The following is a 16420-nucleotide window of genomic DNA, read 5'->3' on the forward strand; positions in this document are numbered from 1 at the left end:
GTTGAGAGCTCCATTCATTGGCATCCAAATACTGATGATGTTTTAATGGCAGTAAAGACTATCTGGTTATCTTTTCTGTAAGAAGTCTCACAACACCAGGTTAAAGCCCAACAGGTTTATTTGGTAGCAAAAGCCACTAGCTTTTGGAGCACTGCTCCTTCGTCAGGTAAGTGGGAGTTCTGTTCACAAACAGGGCATATAAAGACACAAACTCAATTTACAAAATAATGGTTGGAATGCGAGTCTTTACAGGTAATCAAGTCTTAAAGGTACAGACAATGTGAGTGGAAAGAGGGTTAAGCACAGGTTAAAGAGATGTGTATTGTCTCCAGCCAGGACAGTTAGTGAGATTTTGCAAGCCCAGGCAAGTCGTGGGGGTTACAGATAGTGTGACATGAACCCAAGATCCCGGTTGAGGCCATCCTCATGTGTGTGGAACTTGGCTATCAGTCTCTGCTCAGCGACTCTGCGTTGTCGTGTGTCATGAAGGCCGCCTTGGAGAACGCTTACCCGAAGATCAGAGGCCAAATGCCCGTGACTGCTGAAGTGCTCCCCAACAGGAAGAGAACACTCTTGCCTGGTGATTGTTGAGCGGTGTTTGTTCATCTGCTGTCGTAGCGTCTGCATGGTCTCCCCAATGTACCATGCCTCGGGACATCCTTTCCTGCAGTGTATAAGGTGGACAACGTTGGCCGAGTTGCAAGAGTATGTACCGTGTACCTGGTGGATGGTGTTCTCATGTGCGATGATGGCATCCGTGTCGATGATCCGGCTCGTCGTGCAGAGGTTGCTGTGACAGGCTTGTGTGGTGTCGTGGTCACTGTTCTCCTGAAGGCTGGGTAGTTTGCTGCGGACAATGGTCTGTTTGAGGTTGTGCGGTTGTTTGAAGGCAAGAAGTGGGGATATGGGGATGGCCTTGGCGAGATGTTTGTCTTCATCAATGACATGTTGAATGCTCCGGAGAAGATGTCTCAGCTTCTCCGCTCTGGGGAAGTACTGGACGACGAAGGGTACTCTGTCTGCTGTGTCCCGTGTTTGTCTTCTGAGGAAGTCGGTGTGGTTTTTCACTGTGGCGCGTTGGAACTGTCGATCGATGAGTCGAGTGCTATATCCTGTTCTTATGAGGGCATCTTTCAGCGTCTGGAGGTGTCTGTTGCGATCCTCCTCATCTGAGCAGATCCTGTGTATATGGAGGGCTTGTCCATAGGGGATGGCTTCTTTAACGTGTTTAGGGTGGAAGCTGGAGAAGTGGAGCATCGTGAGGTTATCCGCGGGCTTGCGGTACAGTGAATCACAGTTATCACAGAATCACAGGCTTGCGGTACAGTTATCATTGGGCTTGCAGTACCTCACTGTACCACAAGCCCACGGAGAACCTCACGGTGCTCCACTTCTCCAGCTTCCACCCTAAACATATTTATATATATTTCTTAAAGACACAGTACTATCACAATGAAGAGTGCTTCCCATTGGTAAATCATTGAGGTTTTGAGAATGTAGGTAATAAAATAGCTTAATCAAACATTTAAATCTGGTTTCCAACCAACTCAACTGAGCAATGTCAAACCGAAATAGTGTTAAACAAATTCTTGGAACGTGGTGTTGCATTGCTATGTTCTAGCAAGAGCTGGTGACTTACATTGTCACTCTTACATTGAAGTGCAGTGGGGAGTAACATGCAATAAATGACACCAAGTATGGACCCATTGACCATACTCAGCTTGGAAACCTCAATTAAGCAAATGAAAAAGAAACAACTCTGTAAGTGCTAAAACAATGAAGGAAAAAGACAGAAAATGACAGCAAATTCTGTTGAGTAAAAATGATAGAATCCCTCCAATGCAGAAGGAGGCCATTTTGCCCATCGAGTTTGCACCAACCCTCTGACCCAGGCCCTCTCCCTTGCACTATCCCCATAACCCCACACATGAAGCAAGGCTGCTCCATCTAATCTACACATCTTGGGACATTAAGGGACAATTTAGCATGGCCAATCCACCTAACCTGCATATTTTTGGACTGTGGGAGGGAACCAGAGCACCCGGAGGAAACCCAGCAGACACTGGGAGAATGTACAAACTCCACACAGACCGGAAATGAACCCAGGTCCCTGGCGCTTTCAGGCAGCTGTGATTTATTGGATTCATTTGATTTATTATTGTCACGTGTATTAGTATACAGTGAAAAATATTGTTTCTTGCGCACTATACACACAAAGCACACCGTACATAGAGAAGGAAAGGAGAGAGTGCAGAATGTAGTATTACAATCTAGCTAGGGTGTAGAGAAAGAACAACTTAGTGCGAGGTAGGTCCATTCAAAAGTCTGATGGCAGCAGGGAAGAAGCTGTTCTTGAGTCGGTTGGTACGTGATCTCAGACTTTTGTATCGAAGAGAGTATGTTTGGGGTGCGCTAACCACTGTTCCACCATGCCGCCACCCACCCACTGTGTGTTACTGTTTTGGTAGAGCACTTTCTTTAGAACTAAAAGATGAAATATTGGAGAATATCCAGAAATTAAGGTGGATGGGGGAACAGAGGCAACGGAGTGCCCAATCGGAGAAAGAGCTCAGTACGTTGAATTCTATGAAAGATTATCTCAGTGAAGCAAAACTAAGCCTTTTTAAAAAGGACATGCCAATATAGTGAGAGGACCACCTCAGTAAAAATGGTGAGACAATAAGGGACTTTATAAAATAAAACAGCACGGGAGAGAGGTGTTCTTGTGCTTGTGCTGGCACTCAGAAAGAACTATTGGATTAGTCCTACTCCCCAGCTCTTTCTCCACACCTCTGCAAATGTTTCAACTTTGCCTGTTTATCCAATCTCTTTTGAAAATTATTATTGAAACTGCATTTTCCACCCATTCAGTCAATGCATTCCAGATTGTAACCTATGGAGAAATAAACAGAACCTTGGAAGGTGAAGGCGTAAAGCCGCGAAATGTTGGCAAGAAGAAAATGAACTGATGGACTATCTACACCCAAAGCACCTTTCTGCCTTGGAGAGGATAAGCACATCCTACAAGAGGGTCAGCATTCATGAGATTTCTTGGGATTCCCATGAAGACACCTTCCGCCTGGAGGAACTGGTGAAGTCACAAGTTGTCCAAGGTTAAAGCATGCTTAAATATAAACAGTAAGAAGTCTCACAATAGCAGGTTTATTTGGAATCATGAGACTCCACTCTCCACTCACCTGATGAAGGAGCAGTGCTCCGAAAGCTGATGATTCCAAATGAACCTGTTGGACCTTACCCTGTTGTTGTGAGACTTGTTACTGAGCCCACCTAAGCCCAATGCCGGCATCTCCATATCATAAATATAAACAGAAAATCCTGGAAATATTTAGTAGGTCAGGCAACAAGTGTGGGGAGAGAAACTGAGTGAGTATTTTCAGGTAAATGACCTTTCATCAAGATGAAGGAAAAACAGAATATGCAAAAAATACTTAATATTTGAATGGAGAAAGACTGCAGAAAGCTGCAGCACAGAAGGATTTGGGGATCCTTGTACATAAATCACAAAAAGCTAGAATGCAAGTTCAGCAGGTAATTGGGAAAGCAGCTGAAATGTTGGCCTCTACTTCAAAGGGATTGGAGTATAAAAGTAGGGAAGTCTTGCTAAAACTATCCAAGGCACTAATTAGACCAGACCTGGAATATTGTGAAATCTTGGTCCCCTTATCTCAGGACAGATAGACTGACATTGGAGGCAATCCAGAGAAGGTTCACTAGATACTATCACTAGATAGTATCCCTCCATACTAGATACTAGATCTGGTATGGAGGGACTTTATTATGAGGAGAGGTTAAGCAGGTTGGACCTGTACTCGTTGGAGTTTAGAAGAATGAGAGTTGACCTTATTGAGACATATGGGATTCTCAGGAGGTTTGACAGGGCAGATTCTTAGAGGATAGTTTCTCTTGTGGGAGAGTCTAGGACATAATCCTGCACTCCTGTAGTTTTTCAATGCACTCCTGCACTCCTGTAGTTTTTCTATGTTTCTACGGCCTAAAAGGGAGGGATATGTTCGGCACAACTTGTGGGGCTGAAGGGCCTGTTTTGTGCTGTAGTTTTTCTATGTTTCTATAATCTCAGAATAAGGGGTTGCCCATTTAAAATAGGGATGAGGTGGATTTTCTTCACTCAGAGGGTAGTGAATCTGTGGAATTCTTTACCACAGAGGGCTGTAGAGACTGGGTTATTAAGTATGTTCAAGGCTGAGATAGGCAGACTTTTAATCAAAAGCTGAATGAAAGGTAGGGAGAGAGAAGAGCTGATGTTTTGAATCCAGGTGACCCTTTGTCAAAGCTTTGACAAAGGGTCATCTGGACTCAAAACGTCAGCTTTTTTCTCTCCTGACAGATGCTGCCAGACCTGCTGAGATTTTCCAGCATTTTCTCTTTTGGTTTCAGATTCCAGCATCTGCAGTAATTTGCTTTTATCCAGTGAATGAAAGGTTATGGAGATATGTCAGGAAAGTGGAGTTGAGGATTGTATCAGATCAGGCATTATCTCAATGAATGGCGGAGCTGACACGATGGGTCGAATGGCCTACTTCTGTTCCTACATCTTATGGTCAGTACCTTTCGGGAGAATGTTTTGAGTGGACCCCTTCTTAAGAACTGAAAGCTAAAAAACGAAGCATCTTCATCACAGACAGGAGTGCACTGGGTTGAACTATATGAAACTTAATTTCAGTGAGGCAAGGTCACCAACTTGAGTCACATACTCATTCCCTCATTGCATATCATGCCTGGCTGGCTGAGTATTTCTCCTGCCAATGTTTCAGATTTCCAGCCTTCACAGTATTTGACTTTTGTGTTGGAAAAAGCTTAAGCAGGTGGAGGGGGATGGCTGAGGATGGGGACTTGGTTGGTTTACTGTGCAAGGGAGCCTGGAAATCTCTGTAGCAAAGGCACGGAATGCAGAGTGGCAATGCAGCCATGGAGAAAGGGACACATCTGGTGCTAGAGTCTGAAATCACCTAAGTAACAGAAGACATCAAGGGGAGTCGCAGGTGTAGGTGCACAGAAGCTGGGCAAAGGGGAAGAATAGAAATGAAATCAGAGGAAATTTGTTTGTTGGCCTGAAAGCAAGGTGATCATTCATTTTAGTAGCACAGTCCTATTGATTTGTCCTGGGGAGGAAGTGGAACAGGCTATATCGGGTTTGAGAATGACAAGTTTAGAGCGATGTGCAATAGATTGAGATAACAGCAGACTGCAACTAATACCCCAAACAAGGGTACATTATGTTTCCTGCATCCTTACTTCGTGAAAACTTGTCCCATTGCAACTAACTATGGTATAACTGATGCGTTAGGGAGAAGTCAGCCAAAGCTCCGTTGGCAGCACTCTCGCTTCTGCATCACAAGGTTCCGGGTTCAAATCCCACTCCAGCCTTTGAGCACAAAAATCAAAGCTGTTACTCAGTACTGAGGAAGTGCTGCACTGTCAGAGGCGTTGTCTTTCGGTGTAGAAGAGATACACCAGAATGTTGCCTGGCCTGGAGCATTTAAACTATGAAGATAGACTGGTTAGGCTGGGATTGTTTCCCTTAAACCAGAGAAGGCTGAAGAGGGCTTGATCGAAGTGTACAAAATTATGATGGACATAGAGGAATCAATAACCAGGGACATGGATTTAAGGTAAGGGGGGGAGGGGATTTTAGGTAAAGCTTTTTCACCCAGAGGGTGGTGGGAATCTAGAACTTACTACCTGAAAGGGTGGTAGAGGCAGGAACAGTTAGGGTATCAGAGCAGAAACCCCAATTTATGTTATGAAGCTCGACTAGACCCTGATTGTTTTTATATTTTGGCATTAGTGTGAGGGTAAGGTGTTCCAATCCAGGGTGTGATTCTATTGACACACTGGGAAGCTTTTACCAAGTAAATTTTATTTAACGATACTTGCTTATCAACCAACCCCTGAACAGGCTGTCCATCATTTTGCACCTCTTTAGCTTCAACCATGGTTTCCTTTCCCACTTTAATAAACCCCACTAGCTTATCCTATTTAACCGTGTCTGTCTTCCCAGCGCTTTTCTTAAGCCACCAACACTGCGATTTTCTGGTTGGGATTTTCCAGCCTCGCTCGCCCCGAAACTGGAAAATCCCGCTCGAGATCGACAGACCTTCCCATGATCCGCCCCTCGCCTGCCCCAATTCCTGTAGTGGGTGAGACAGTAAAATTTGCCCCTCTGTGTCATTTTTATTATAATGCAACCATCTGAGGCTTTTTATTTCTCTTCCACCCTCATGTGTTTCCTTTTTAACCTGAGGTAAACGATCCTTACTATCTCCTTTGATTTTACCACCTGAGGATTTCTCTTTTCCCCAGTTCCCATCTCTCACAGATTGAAATTGATGTTGAAAACCAAACCTTGATTCACAAAAAAAATGCTAAATCATCTGCCCATTTTGCTGCTACTCTCGCATTTGCACTCCTAATATTTCAAGTTCAAATTTTCTTTCCAGTTCCTGAAGTTCTAATGCACTTTATTTTTTTCTTTCTTTTTGTTCCACCATGGCTGTGATCTCTCTTTTTTTTCCCCTTGCCGTTCCCTCTAATTCAAGCTGTTTCATTTCCTTTTCTTGTTTCAACTGTTTCATTTGCAATTGAATTTTAGCCATTTCCAATTATTCAGACTGTGTTTCTGGCAAATTTAGATGCTGAGCTATCATTAAAATTATCTCCACCTTCCGCACCCCTTCAGGCAAAGCCAACTGCAGCTTGCTTGCCAAATCCAAAAGCTTTGTTTTAACCACCCTTTGTAAACCACTCTGAGTGACCTCCTCCACATCCAGAAAAACTTCAGCCACTGAAAGAACCATTATTCCACAAGGCACTCCTTAGTTAAACTAACCGAATGCAACTCCTGAAAAGACCAACACTCCTTACCTACTATCTTTGAGTGTGATAATCTTAAACCAAACAAGGAATTATAGCTTTTAATCCCACAAGAGCCCTCAATTTTTGCGACACTACCAGAGCAGAAACCCCAAAGTATGTTATGAAGCCCAACTAGACCCCAATGTTTTTTTTAAATTTTGGCAATAGTGTGATGATAAGGTGTTTCACTCCAGGTGTGATTCTACTGACACACTAGATAGCTTTTATCAAAACAAACTTTATTTCACAATTCAGTTTAACCATAATGAATGAATTAGCTTAACTTTTACCAATTGAAATACTTAAACATGACAATGTGCAATTCTTAACTGCTAACTTATCTCTATTAGTTCTAATTCAAGCAATATTCCTTGTATAGACTTAAACTCTTCTTCAAAATCAGTTAGCAAATTAATAACACAAACTTATGTGTTTTCACTGTCCTAGAGCCTTTGAAAACCTCTGGAGAGAAAGGGAGACAGCTGTATTCTGACAGCTCCAAAATAGCAACCTCCAGTGAGAAACAGAGACAGAGGCACCTCCTGTTTCTTTCAGAACCAAGCTGAGACTGCTTGCTTTTCCCTCAGTTTAGCTTCTTCCCTTCACATGACTCTGTCTCTTGTCTATCAACCTAATCAAACCCTACCCTGAAACCCCAGAGGGCAAAAACAAAAATAAATAAAAATGCATTAACTCAGATTAAAACAAACACCCAATTATCTGAAACCAATTATTATCCTGCATTCCCAGCATGGTGCTGCCTGGTGCAGACAAATTGGCACTGTGTAAACAGCTGAAATTTGAACAAACCCCTCACAAGAAACACGATAAAAATATATTTCTTAAAGGCACAATATCATCACCGAACCCTCACAACATTTAAGAAGCATTTAGATGGGCACTTGAAATGCCACTACATACAAGGCTCTGGATCAAGTGGTGGAAAATGGGATGAGAATAGATAGGTGCTTGATGGCCAGTGCAGACACAATGGGCCAAAAGGCTTGTTTTTGTGCTGTATAACTCTGTTGTGGGAAAAATCCACTAGTAGTCAGACTTCGAGATTCAGAAAATACGATTTATTAAACGGAGCTCCGTGGAGACAAGGCACATGTCTGTAGCAAACCTTCTCTCACTAGTATGTCGGGAGCGGTTCATTTTTATACCCTTTACACAATAGGTACATCGGTGATTCGAACATTATCACATCGTTTAAGTGAGTACAAGCAGGTATAGACATTTAACATAATATGAATGGGTACATTTCCTCATGTCTGTATCTGTCAATGGTCAGTTTCGTCTCATTCAGGTGCTAATTGGTTTCCTCGCATTCATATTTTCCCGCGCTCCTCTAACGTTAATCTAAGCTCTTTGTTTCGGGTTTTCCTTATCTTAAAAGATGTTTTGACCCTTGGCTTGACTTCCTGAGACGTTTGTTTGCTATGAGTCACTGTCTGTGATTTGGAAATGGCTTGTCTGTTAGGTTTTGACTTAAAGTGATTTCTGAACAGCGGGAGCCTGTGTCTGCTTTTTTGGCTTCTTTCCCAGTTAAAAACTTGTATTTTTCCCCTTACAAACTCCATGACTCTACTCCCTCGCCTGCCACGGAATCAGAGCGGACGAGGGGCAGACAATAGAAATGTCCATTGAACTCGGGTGGGAATTTTCATTCTCACTCGAGTGAGGCCATAACATCCCTCCCTATAAGTCCACAGTGCATTTGAAGATGAATATTTAAACATGTCTCTTTTTCTAGTGTCTTCCCTAATCTTCTGTACCCTCGCCCTTTTCCATCAGGAATGAGTTTCAAAGTATAGGGATTCAATATTGTCCATTAACAAAATGCACAGATTAAATATTTCTTGCCAAAAGGGATGTGTTTCTTAAAGTATTGCACAGATAACAGGGCACCCAGTAGATTACCATTTTGCAGAATAAGCCATTGTCTCTTCCTTTCAAGGACCAAGAAATGCATAATTTAAGTGACTTTCTGCAGGTGGAAATAGGGGGAGTGAGATTTGGTTCATCAATGGCCTGTAGAAGGATTTTGATTTTAGGTCCCTTTGATAGTAATAACTTTTATCTACAGAATTGAGTGAGTGGGCATATGCATGGCAGATGCAGTATAATATGGATAAATGTGAGGTTATCCACTTCAACAAAAATAGGAAGGCAGATTATTATTTGAATGGGTGTAAATTGAGAGAGGTGGATACTCAGCAAGATCTTGGTGTCCTTGTGCATAAGTGGTGAAAAGTAAGTGCACAGGCACAGCAGATAGCAAAGAAAGCAAGTGGTATGTTGGCCTTCATAGCAAAAAGATTGAAATATAGGAATATTGTACTGCAATTGTATAGGGCATTGGTGAGGCTACACATGGAGTATTGTGTGCAGTTTTGGCATCCTTATCTGAGAAAGGATGTTCTTGCTGTAGAGAGTTCAGTGAAGGTTTACCAGGCTGAACCCTGGGATGGCAGGCCTGTCATATGAGGAGAGACTAAATCACATGGATTATATTCATTCGAGTTGAGAAGAGTGAGAGGGAATCTTATGGAAACTTATAAAATTTTAACGAGATTAGGCAGGGTAGATTCAGAAAGAATGTTCCCGATGGTGGGTGAGTGCAGAGCCAGGGGTCATAATTTGAGGATAAGGGGTAAACCTTTTAGAAGTGAGGTGAGGAGAAATTTCTTCACCCAGAGAGTGGTGAATCTGTGGAATTCATTACCACAGAAAGAACTTGAGGCCAAAACAATATGTGATTTCAAGAAGGAATTAGATACAACTCTTTGGGGTAAAGGGATCAAGGGATATGGAGAGGAGGCAGAGTATTGAATTTGATGATCAACCATGATCTTAATGAATTGTGGAGCAGACTCGAAGGGCTGAATAGCCTACTCCTGCTTCTATTTTCTATGTATGTTTCTATGTAATTGATTAATCCAGCAGCCCATTGGAGATTAGGAGATTTTGATGGAGAAATGGTGGTGTAGTGGTATTGTCAATAGACGAGTAATCCAGCGACCCAGGGTATGATCTAGGGTGCGGACTGGGGTAAGCACAGTAAGAAGTCTCACAACACCAGGTTAAAGTCCAACAGGTTTATTTGGTAGCACAAGCTTGTGCTACCAAATACACCTGTTGGACTTTAACCTGGTGTTGTGAGACTTCTTACTATGATCTAGGAACCAGAGTTCAAATCCCATATACAGATGGTGAAATTTGAATTTAATAAAAATCTTGAATTACGTGTCTGACAATGGCCATGAGTCCATTGTTGTAAAAAAAATCCCATTGACAGGTTCATCAGTGTCTGGCCGACATGTGACTTCAACCGATGCTATACACTAGATACATCGATGACATTTCCTTCCTTTGGGCTCATGGTGAACAATCACTGAAACAACTACATGATGACATCAACAAGTTCCATCCCACCATCAGACTCACCATGGACTACTCTCCGGAATCGGTTGCATTCTTGGACACACGCATCTCCATTAAGGACGATCACCTCAGCACCTCACTGTACTGCAAGCCCACGGATAACCTCACGATGCTCCACTTCTCCAGCTTCCACCCCAAAACACATTAAAGAAGCCATCCCCGACAGACAAGCCCTCCGTAGACACAGGATCTGCTCGGATGAGGAGGATCACAACAGACACGTCCAGACGCTGAAAGATGCCCCCATAAGAACAGGATATGGCGCTCAACTCATCGATCGACAGTTCCGATGCGCCACAGCAAGAAACCGCACCGACCTCCTCAGAAGACAAACATGGGTCACGGTGGACAGAGTACCCTTCGTCGTCCAGTACTTCCCCGGAGCGAAGAAGCTATGGCATCTCCTCCGGAGCCTTCAACATGTCATTGATGAAGACAAACATCTCACCAAGGCCATCCCCACACCCCCACTTCTTGCCATCAAACAATCGCACAACCTCAAACAGACCATTGTCCGCAGCAAACTACCCAGCCTTCAGGAGAACAGTGACCACGACACCACACAACCCTGCCACAGCAACCTCTGCAAGACGTGCTGGATCATCGACATGGATGCCATCATCTCACGTGAGAACACCATCTACCAGGTACACGGTACCTATTCTTGCAACTCGGCCAACGTTGTCTCCCTGATACGCTGCAGGAAAGGATGTCCCGAGGCATGGTACATTGGGGAAACCATGCAGACGCTACGACAACGGATGAATGAACACCGCTCGACAATCACCAGGCAAGACTGTTCTCTTCCTGTGGGGGAGCACTTCAGTGGTCATGGGCATTCAGCCTCTGATCTTCGGGTAAGCGTTCTCCAAGGTGGCCTTCATGACACATGACAGCGTAGAGTCGCTGAGCAGAAATTGATAGCCAAGTTCCGCACACATGAGGACGGCCTAAACCGGGATGTTGGGTTGATGTCACACTATCAGTAACCCCCACAGCTTGCTTCCTGGACTTGCAGAATCTCACTGGCTGTCCTGTCTGGAGACAATACACATCTCTTTAACCTGTGCTTAATGCTCCCTCCACTCACATTGTCTGTATCTTTAAGACCTGGTTGGTTGCAGAGATTCACATTCTAATCAGTATTCTATAACTTGATTTTGTGTCTCTGTATGCCCTGTTTGAGAGCAGATATCCACTCCATCTGACGAAGGAGCAGCGCTCCGAAAGCTAATGGCATTTGCTACCAAATAACCCTGTTGGACTTTAACCTGGTGTTGTTAAAACTCTTACTACATGTGACTCCCAAGGGCGTAGCCAGGTTCTAAAGTTAGGGGGAGCCAGCACATAAAAAAGGCGCCCGTGTGATTCTACACCAAACTGCGGGAGGTTTTTAGTTCATAAATCAACATTTATTTATCCGCTGTTTTAATCGCCTGAGGGAATGAAATGTAAATATCGACGTGCTGCCAGTGTTTTGGGAACATTCCAGCTGGCTTTAGGGGAGGTGGCTGGAGGTTTCTGCCCGATGAACAGGGTCTGAGCTGCATGAGGAGCGCTCCACCAATGACCCTCAATCCATGTCCTGGGAGCCCAGTGGGACGGGCATTCAGGAGAGAGACGGAGAGGGATGTCAACTGCGGAGTTAGCGAAAGGAATAGAAAAGGTTTTAGCCTCAGGCTGTTGTAGTGATTTATGTAGGGCAGAGACTACAATAGTTTGTACATCCAGTACAATAGTTTGTGAAAGATGAAAAAAAACACACTGAGCTCATCCCGGAAATTCCCAGAGCAGGTGGAGTCCCGATCTCTTCAAACTTGGAAAAAGTATTTATGGCAAACTCCACTTTATCCAAATACATTTCACCGATTTTTAATAAATCCCTGAAATCGGCCCTTTCAATAATTTGAAACGAAAAAACAATCCATTCCTTTGGCCCAAAGACTATTTCCACCCCAAAAGCTGTCGTCCACAGAGTTGGATTTTAATGAGATGTATATTCTATTCATCACCTGATAACCTTTCTCCATGAACTGGTGGTAATTCTGTGAGAATGTCAAGTGGAGGAGACTGTTTTAGATAGGAATAGGATCTCTGACAAGTTATTAAATATAATTTTGAATCTGTCCCTTTTAACTCCGTTCCCACACTGTAGGTCACTGTTGGGAAGGGAAGTACTTTCATTGTAATGTAACCTCCCGTTCAGATCCCCTGGATCAAATTTCACTCGCGCTGATATCATTCATCAGCAAAATGCCGATAAAACAAAATATGCAACTTAAGCCTGATCATAACTGGGCTGTTGAGAGTGCTGAGGAGGAAAGTGAAGGATTACCTGGAGCCTAGCAGCACACATTGCAGGTCTGAAGGGCCCGTGAGGAACACCCTGTTGAAAAGGCACCACTTTTGAAGAATGTGCTCATGGGGAGCGGTCGCTCCCCCTGCACCCCCTCGAGCTACACCACTGGTGACTCCAGATCCACAGTGAGGTGAAGACAAAATACTGCAGATGCTGGAATCTGAAACAAAAACAGAAGATCCTGGAAAATTTCAACAGGTCTGACAGCTCTAACAAGGATCATCCAGACTTGAAACGTTAGCTCTAATCTCTCTCCACAGATGCTCACAGTAAGAAGTCACACAGCGCCAGGTTAAAGTCCAACAGGTTTATTTGGAATCACCAGCTTTCAGAGCGCTGCTCCTTCATTAGGTGAGCTCAGGAAAGCTGGTGATTCCAAATAAACCTGTTGGACTTTAACCTGGTGCTGTGAGACTTCTGACTGTGCCCACCCCAGTCCAACACCGGCATCTCCAGATCATGTCCACAGATGCTATCAGACCTGCTGTGATTTTCCAGTATTTTGGTCCACAGTAATGTGGTTGCCTCTGAAATGGAGGGTAATTAGGGATGGGCAGAAAATTCTGGACCCCCACATTCCGTAAATGTTTTTTAAAAGCCGCCACATCTACCTCTGATCCTTCACAAAAAAATCTAGACAAGCCCAATGAGTTGGATGGTCGATCTGAATTTGTGGCCGCTGTGTTGCTCGAATCAAAGTGCGAGAAGATAGGATTTGAGAAATTGCTGTTCTGTTCGCCTGGGTTGTGAAGAAGCCAGCGGATCTCCGAACAATTTTGGAGGAAACCAAAGTGCCATCAAGCGGCTGCTCTCCCTCGTCGTCAGACAAGGCGGATCAACAGTTCACAACCCCATCCCCCATATCAGAGAGCGGGGGCTTGGGAACATTGTACAAGCTTTTGCACAAGCTCCATCGGATTCTCTCTCTTCCCCCACCCCACCAGCCCCGCTGTTTGGCTACATGGGGAGGAGGGGGGTGGGTGCGAAAAGGGACAGGCGAAAATGTCAGCACCTTGGGAAAAATGGTGAAACAGCCAGCAAGCCGGACAGCGTCCGTGAAGAGGGCAAGAGCTTCAAGGTCCATGACCTTCCGGGCGTTAGAAATAAATACAAGCTTCCCTTTCATACTGGACCCCCACCAAGGGAGCAATTTAAAACTGCGCCTATCCTTCAACAGAAAACAAATGCATGCCTTCAGAAACCTAACGCCGGCGTGTAAAATAATGCTGAGCTCGGAATCGAGTCCAGACACATTGAATTTATGCTGATTATATACACTTAAAGCAAAGATACAAGTCGCCCCGGTCAGTTGGAGACACGGTATAGCAGCCAGCTCCCCGCCAGTCAGTGTGTTTCCAAGCAGAGACGCGGGGAGCTAGTCGATGCGAGACATTGACATATTGCAAAATGATATTTAGAGCGATGCTTCAGGTCCAGTCTGCTCAGTCCAGTTGACAAAAGAACAGAGGGGGCGATGACTTCCAGAAATAAATATGTATTAAAGCGGGGCGGAGCTGGCTTAACTTTGAGGATTCGCTAAAATACAAATGGATGGAATTCCTTTTGAGTGAGTGCTTGAACAGTGAGAGGGACGGGTGCGATGTGCAGATGGGGAGTGAACATTACCTGCCAGTTGCACTCAGTACAGTAGCTTGATTCTGTTAAAACCCAGGAGAGGTAGGATGTGGCCGGAAGGGAGCATGGTGTCTCAGTCAGAGATGCTGAAGAGAGAGGCGAATGAGGCTAGCTCGAGAATTCTGGCGAATCTTTATTAATATAATGAAAACATTTATAATATAATTATATTAGGGACAGTAAAGGATTGACACAGGAATCCAGCGTTCAATGAGAGAGTCACACGAGTCTACCTTGGCTCAAATCTTTTCCCCCTGTCTATAGAATCCGACCGAAGCTACAACTATACAGACATTAATAAAATGATATAATAAATAGGAGCGGGAATCGGACGTGTGATTCACATAAACTCCAACAACATTGCAATATTCAATTATATTGCACTCTCATTCAAAAACCATACAGGTGGTGGATAAAGAACAGAATTCAAGTAGATTGCCCCCCCCCCCCCCCCCAAGTCTTGCTGGTTCCGATGTTTAAACCCAATCCATTAAACTCAAAAGTGATTTCCATTCGATGTCCGCATGCTGCAACACGGGGAATCAGACAGAAGTGTGGAAAAGGCGACTTCAGACCCAGGCGGTGTCGCTGCCTGGGCGATGCAATGTGATTCCTTCGAGGCTGGCACCCACGTTAATAAATAGAATGGGATTGCGGTGTCAGGTTAATGCAGCAGAGAATGGAAGTGTCTGGCGAAGAGGAGCTTCCTTGGTGCTGGGTGCCTCAGATCAGCTCGATTCCTCGATGTGTTTTGTTTTTGGAGGGGGGGGGGGCGGGGGGGGGGGCGGTAAGAGCTCTCCCTCTGATCAGGAAAGCTGGTCAGAGCCTGACGTAAGTAACTAATACACTCCCGGCTCCAAAGCGCTGCCTTCAGTAGGTGGGACATCAAGAGGAGAGCCGGACGTCTTGACAGATCTTTTTTTTTTGCAACATCACCACACTACTTTCACCCCCCTCCCTCTCCTCCCCAGCCACCCCTCCACCCCCCTCTTCCCTCCCTTCCTACATCACATTACTTTACCAGAAGGATATACAAAAAGCCAGTGTCTGCACACTCGGGAGGAGCAGTAAGGAGTCTTCCTTTCCTCGGATCTAAACTCCCTGGCTGTTGACTGTTACACATTTCGATTTTTCTTTTCGCTCGGGATCTATCAGGAGGACAATCCGTCTGTGACATCCCTCGCCCTTTTACTTGCAAACCGAAACCCCCTCGAAATCTTCACTGCTGCCGGCGCCTGTGTTGTGTGTATGTGTGTTGTAGGTGTACCCCAGTCGCTGATTATGGTCGCCACCGCTTTATAATTTACCCTGCTTTGAAAAAAAACCTGGAGCTGTTCTTTTTTGGTGATTGTACCGGAGCGTGTGGGGGAAAAAAAAAGTGCAATTGTCCACTTTAGATACTTGGAGGTAAGGATGGTGCTGCAGAGAAGGCGATTTATACAAGTTATTTATCTGTGTGTATTCTCTCTCGCTCTCCCATGTCCAGGATACTTACACATCGTGCACCGAGGACTTGAGGAGTGATGGACAGTGTGGAACAATGCAAAATCACAGTGTCAGGAACACCATTATTTAGGAAATTGGAGCAAAGTGTGGCACTGCTTAAAACAAAACACATCGGTGTAGTTAACTCGGAAACTCTGGTGGTTTAAAGTCCATTTGTAGGGGATATTTTTAACTAAATAGCTACAAAATAGTTGAAGTGAGCTGAGTGTCTATTCCGAGAACTCCACCTTTTCGGAAGGTGGGTTAATGAGACTGCTACCCTGAGCTCGGCGGGGCTTTTGGCTGAGCGAGCGTGGTGGCGGGCGATGCGGCGAAGGTGCAGTTTTTGAGTTGTGGGAAATATCGGAATCACTCTGCAGCGAATCGACTCTGCGCTAATTAACGAAAACAGAAGTGTTAAAACGAGAGAGAGAAAAAAATCTCAGTGCACCGTGCCAGGAACTGAAGATAACCAGTCATAGATTACTGTAACCCAGGGGAGGGGGAAATGGGAAGAGGATCCTTTAGTCCATCGCTGTTTAACTGTGTGTGTGTGTGTGTGGATTTTGAGCCTGTGGTTTAAAATACGCGTTCTTATCT

This window comes from Mustelus asterias, chromosome 7 (genome assembly GCF_964213995.1).
Source record: "Mustelus asterias chromosome 7, sMusAst1.hap1.1, whole genome shotgun sequence".
NCBI classification, from domain to species: domain Eukaryota; kingdom Metazoa; phylum Chordata; class Chondrichthyes; order Carcharhiniformes; family Triakidae; genus Mustelus; species Mustelus asterias.